Genomic DNA, 6,322 nt, shown 5'->3' with positions numbered 1-6,322 from the left:
TTGTTAAGGTCTATCAGATAGAATGATAACTAAGAGAGGAAAAAATAATTTCAGAGCTGGCTAAGACCATTTAGTCTGTGATCCAATACAGACCTTTTAAAGTCATTCATTTGCTCCAAATAATTATTAGTAACTCTTTAAGGATTTCTTCAATTATTATAACAGATTTTTCTGATATTGAATGTGGATAAATTTCTTTAAAAGTATTTTTAATTAATATATGTACATTTTTTAGACATAATGTTATTGCATACTTAATAGACTACAGTATAGTGTAAACATAAATTTTAAATGCACTGGGAAACCAAAAAATGTGTGTGACTCACTTTATTGTGATATTCGCTTTATTGCAGTAGTCTGGAATTGAACTGGAAATACCTCTGAGGTATGCCTGTATTATTGTAGTAATAGTAATAAATAGTAATTAATTGTAATACTGAAAGAAATGTAATTTTGTATTGTTACCAAGCTATTAAAAATGAACATATCAGTTACATTAAGATATACTCTATCAGGTAATCACATGCATATACCTCTTCACCTTGTTTTATATGTACATTATATATATGCATATATAAAACATACATATATACACACACAAACAAGTGCACAAACACAGACACACAGGCATATATAACAATCTTTTGTATGAACAGTAAATTATGATCAATAGCAGTTATTTCAGATAGGACTCTGGGAAGTATCAAGGAAAAGCTATTTTTTTTAACTAAATGCATAGCCAAATGAGTACAGATTTACTAAAAGGGACTGACCAAGTCTGCATGGTATCGTTATTCCTGTATATAAGATAAATAAATTGTTTCAACATTTGAATATTTCAAATATGTGTATGAGGTATAAAACATTTGTCCTAAAATAAGCAGCTAATTTGCATTATAAACCTACTGTAGGTATAAAGATCATTAATTTTTAATTATAAATTTCTAAAGAGACCTCCCTGTGATTAATGAATTTTGAAAGCTTGATAAGAACATCTTCTAGAGTTAGCATACCCTGGAGTCAATTTCTATCTCTGCTGCTTAATCTTTCCTATTTCCTTGTCTATAATCTGTTTCTTTAACTAGGTCATAACTACTTATCAATCATTATAAAAGCTTTATTACCCTTTAAGTACTCATGACCATCATTATTTTAAGCTAATATATAGAATGACAGGAACACAGTTTGCCATATTCAGTATTTATATAAACATGAAAGATGCTACGGAGAGGAGGAAACCACTAAAATCATGATTGATTTTAAGACAAATATAATAATTCTTTTTGAATTTTAAATGAATCAAAAAAGTCTACATTCAAAGAGTAAATTTTATACTGGGTTTGAGAAATCTGATTTTACACAAACAAAATGAGAGTACTATAGTAATTTTCCATGGTTTCCACTTTTGATATTATTAAATATCAAATAATTAAATAACTGTTGAAAATCACTGGCTATGTCTCCATTCCCTTATCTGGAAAGTAGGGATACTACTACCTGCCTAGATTTTCTTCTTAAGGAGATTTAAAGGGAAAAAAGTTCAAATTTCTAAAAAGAAATTTACTTCATAAATTTAATGCTTCTATTATTTTCATTTTAAGTTATTGCAGCTGAACTAGTAAGTGACAAAATAACCGAGTATAATTTTGAATACACAGAATTAACATGAAAAGTGGAAGTCTTTGACTACACTTTGTGGAAGTGAAATGAACCAACAGAACTATTAGTAGAGCTATTAAACCACAGTTTTCTCATAGAAAAAAAGTTTGTGTGCTATATGCATTTAAAGCATGCATATCTGAATTTTTCTTCCATTCATCTGATATTTTCATTAAAAAATTAAACTTGAAATTTTTGAAAGACTTAATCAATTTTCTGAACCTGAAAATGTACTTTTAATCATTCCCTCATATACATTTGCAAAGTCATTATATTTGTAAAGTGCTTCAAGAATCATGGCTGTAAAGGACAGCAAAGCTCCCAAGGTGAAACAAAAAATGAGAGAACAGTCCATCTGAATCTTTTTCCAGTCTGGGTGCAGATTAGGGGTAGATAGGGGTAGAGAGTCTCTTTCTGAACCTCCTGGCTTTATACTCTTTCCCGTTAAAGTGCGACAGAAAACACTAGAATTTATAACCATTAAAGATTATGAAATAAAAAATAATGCTAAGTTTCAAAAATTCAAGTTCATAGTCACTGGGCCCTTTCACTGAAAATAGTTGTTTCATCACTTTTGCTTCTGGGAGAAACGCTTGGCACGCAGTGAACAGAAATGAAAACATGAGACAGCAGAAAGTCTCAGCACGGTGCAGTCTAAAACGTTTGTAAGCACCCTTTATGTAATAAATAATGGAGTAGCTGGAAAACTGCCTCTAAAAGCAGAAGGTTCTGGCCAAAAGTGAAGACTAGCCAATGCATTTGAGAAGTGAAGTAGCGTGAAGCAAAACCAGGAGATGTTCAACGCAAGTTTCTTAGGTAAAGCTCCATAAGGAAGTATGGAATAAATAAATCTCATTTAAACAAATTATGCCAAATAAAAATTGTTATGGTATTTCTTAATCAAGGTGGAGATGGGGGAGTGAGGGGGCTGGGGGAGGGAGTTACCACTTGGCTAAAGGCAGCCATAAAATTGTATTGCTAATCTGTGAAATCTGAAGAGAAGTAAAGAGAACAAAGAACAATTAATTACCTTTCCTTCAAGCCTGGTTGAATGTTTCTGCCCCAAGTGGTTTATAGAAGATCCCTCTTGGATAGCATCAAGAAAGTTTTCACGTGAACTAGATACTTTGCGATTTAAAATTATTATATATCGGGCTTCCCTGGTGGCGCAGTGGTTGAGGGTCCGCCTGCTGATGCAGGGGACATGGGTTCCTGACCTGGTCCGGGAAGATCCCACATGCTGCGGAGCGGCTGGGCCCATGAGCCATGGCCGCTGAGCCTGCGCGTCCGGAGCCTGTGCTCTGCAACGGGAGAGGCCACAACAGTGAGAGGCCCGCGTACCGCAAAAAAAAAAAGTTAAAATCATTATATATCAAGAGCAGAAAGGAGTCCTTTCTAATCCTGCAAAAAAAAGAAAAAAAATGGAGAAGAGATTTTGGATTGAAATTCTTGGATTCTCTGTAGCATAGAGATGAAGCCATTTTTAAAGTTCTCTGCACGACAGGTTTTATTCAGATAACTGTTAGACTAAGAGGGGTTAGGAAAGGGTATGGAGAATTCACAACCAACAGGAGCAATGGTCAAGGCAGGCTTCTAGATGGTAAAGAAGTAGAGCCAGCCGCTCCTAATAAAGCCCCTAAAATCATGACCTGGAAGACAGAGTAGGCAATCACCAAGGAGAAACAGATGATCTCTGGAAGGATGAATGATTAGCAAATCAGATAGTGTTTTTTCTTTTTGTTCTTTTTTTTGGCCGCCCCGTGCAGTGCGGCATGTGGGATCTTAGTTCCCCAGCCAGGGATCGAACCCGTGCCCCTTGCAGTGGAAACACAGAGTCTTAACCACTGGAGCACCAGGGAAGTCCCAGGTAGTGTTTCTTGGTTAGAAAAGAAAGGGGGCATCTCAGCAAAGGGCATGCCAGTTGAAATATCTTACTCTGCACATTCTGCAACCCCGTGAAAGGAGAGAATTTGTTTTGGCTCTATAAACCTTAAATCATGAAGTAACAACCCAAATTAATACCTGCCTACCTAGAACCCTCAAATTTTGTTGGCATTAGAATTGTAATGCTGAAACTAATTTTTTTCTGCCCTAATTATCTTCAAATTTTGGCCAGCTGGGTCTTGATATATACCATATTCACTAAGCGACTATTTTATGAAAGGTGATTGCATCTTAGTTCTTATATGAAGGTCAGAGATAAAGTTCTTCAAACAAATTAATGTAAAGAGCAGGAACAAAATGATTTTTAAAATTAGGTAACAGCTTTGGAAATATTTTCTCTTCTCCCCCAGCCCCTCTTGAAAAGCAGTAATCTTTGTTAACTTAGGGGTATAATGTTTGGGAATCATGCTAAAATACTGGCATATTATATCATTGTATTCACTATTTAAGAAGGGTGAAATCTTTTATCAGAAATCTTTGAGTGAGAAAATGTGTTTATGTCCTAAAGCTTGTTTGATTGAACCTGTGCTACCAGCCTACAAGGTGACCTCAATGAGCTTCTGGTACTCATCCTTGTATAGTCTGGTCTCACATTAAACAGGGCCAACCTGTGTAAGATTACACAGGCGATTGCAGGAATGACAGTGTATGACTTCCAAGCCTACATCATAAAAGACATTTGGTTTCCACCATGTTCTCTCTGGGAGCTTGCTCTGGAGGAAGCCAGCTGACATGTTGTGATAACACTCAAGCGACCCTACAGAGAGGTGCTCATGGCCAGGAACCTAGGCCTCCTACCAATCATCTTAGATCTTCCAGCACCAGCCAAACCTTCAGATGACTGCAGCCGCAATCAATGTCTTGATTACAGTCTCATGAGACAGCAAGGGAAGCTGTTCCTAGCTTCCTGACCCACAGAAACTGCTGAGATAATACATGTTTATTGTCCTGAATCACTAGGTGTGGGATAATTTGTTACTACAGCAATAGATTACAAAGTGGGCTTTTTTTCAAGAAAGAGTAAGAGCAACACAAATGAACACACCCATTTTAAGCCATTTACAAAGTTGAAAGGCTCTGCGGTTACTAGTACTTAATGAGGCCTTATCTCAAGAAATTTGCCATTTAGTTCCTTGTTTCTCAAAGTGTTGTACCAAGACCAGCTGTATTGGCATTACCTGGGAGCTTATTAGAAATACAGAATCTCAAATTCCACCCCAGACCTACTGAATCAGAATCTACCTTTTATGAGACTTCCCCTACTACATGTAAGTATACATCAGAGTCTGAGAAGCAGCACTGATCTGTTTGAATACTCATGTTACAGCCTATAGTTGGAAACGCTGGCTGTGCATTAGAAGCACTTCCAAAAACTACTGTTGGAGAAGTCCATCCCCAGAAGTTCTGATTTAATTGGTCTGTGTTAAGGTCTATTATGGCCATGGACCTAATTATATTTCACAGTTTTTCCCCTGGAAAACTATGTTGAAGCCTCAGATCAGCCCTGAATTCCCAGCATGTCCCAGTCCTGGTTCTAGAAGTCAGGTATGCCCAGGTGTATCCCTGAGACTGCCCTGGGGGAACTATGGTGCACTAAGCAAGAATCTTCTGGGGCACTGCATGCCAGGGCAGCTTCACAGCTGCTGAAGAACTACTGCATATATCTCTGCCTTCTCTTATTCATACTCTTCAGGATTTAGTTCATTCCAAGAAAAGCATCCATGTTCTTACCTTACAGGTCGGCTTGGATTTGCTGTCTAGGGCCACTCAGAGAACAGGTGGTGAATAACCTAAGGTTTCAGGGTAACTTGGACCAAACTTCTTTTAGTTTCATCTTTCCCTAATGGTAAAAGGGAAGTAACTAATATTTCTCACAAGCCTTTGGGGAATATGCTTTTACTGTTGACCAGGCACTACTAAATTAAGACTTCGAGTATGATGGGTGCTTACAAATGTTAGACCTATTACTTAATGAGAAGCTCAAACTGACAATAATAAACATCACTTGAATGTAAGGGGGGTGGGGTGCAGGAATTTTCTGTTTACGAATGCATCCCCAGTGACGGGAACAATGCCTGGCACATTGCATGCTTTAATAAATATTTGTTAATTAAGTAAATTCCTCAAAAAACAATAACTTCCGATCATACACATTCAAAGTTACTGAACGAACCATGTTAGCGAATCTGCAACGGAAATTGTTTTATCAAAGGATTTTAAAATAAAGCTCCAGATTTCCTTTTAAAAAATAAATAGTGTGCCCCAATTCAATGCCATGTTTCAGGTTCCTGCCCTAGTTTAGCCTCGGCTCCTCATTTGGAGGCTGGCTAAGGGATGTGATCCCTGCCCTTGAATCTCCTTCCTTTGTAGTTTTTTTGACCTGCGCGGTTTCGTTTCCCAGGCGGAGGAGCGCGCGCCGCGGCTGCGCCCATCAGCGCGCGGAGCGGGGTTGGGGCTGTCAGGCGGGCGGGGCCGCCTAGGACCCTGGAGGGGCCGATCTTCTCGCGCTGCAGAGCCTCCTCTCCCACCTCTTTCCCTCCGGGGTTTGGCATCCCTCGGGGAGCAAGAAGCCCCCTCCAGCCCTGACAGCGGGCTGGGCAGGCGGTGCGGTCGGGCCCGGGGGCGGATGCTCGCGGGTGGGCCGGGCCGGCCGGCTTCGGGGGAGGCGGGCTGCGTTATTTCCCGCTAGGGCCAGACTCCGGGAGGGACTGGCCTGTCC

The sequence above is a fragment of the Neophocaena asiaeorientalis genome, unplaced genomic scaffold (genome assembly GCF_003031525.2).
Source record: "Neophocaena asiaeorientalis asiaeorientalis breed wild unplaced genomic scaffold, Neophocaena_asiaeorientalis_V1.1 scaffold594, whole genome shotgun sequence".
NCBI classification, from domain to species: Eukaryota; Metazoa; Chordata; class Mammalia; order Artiodactyla; family Phocoenidae; genus Neophocaena; species Neophocaena asiaeorientalis.
The sequence above is the reverse complement of the archived record's forward strand: the minus strand, read 5'-3'. Positions refer to the sequence as shown.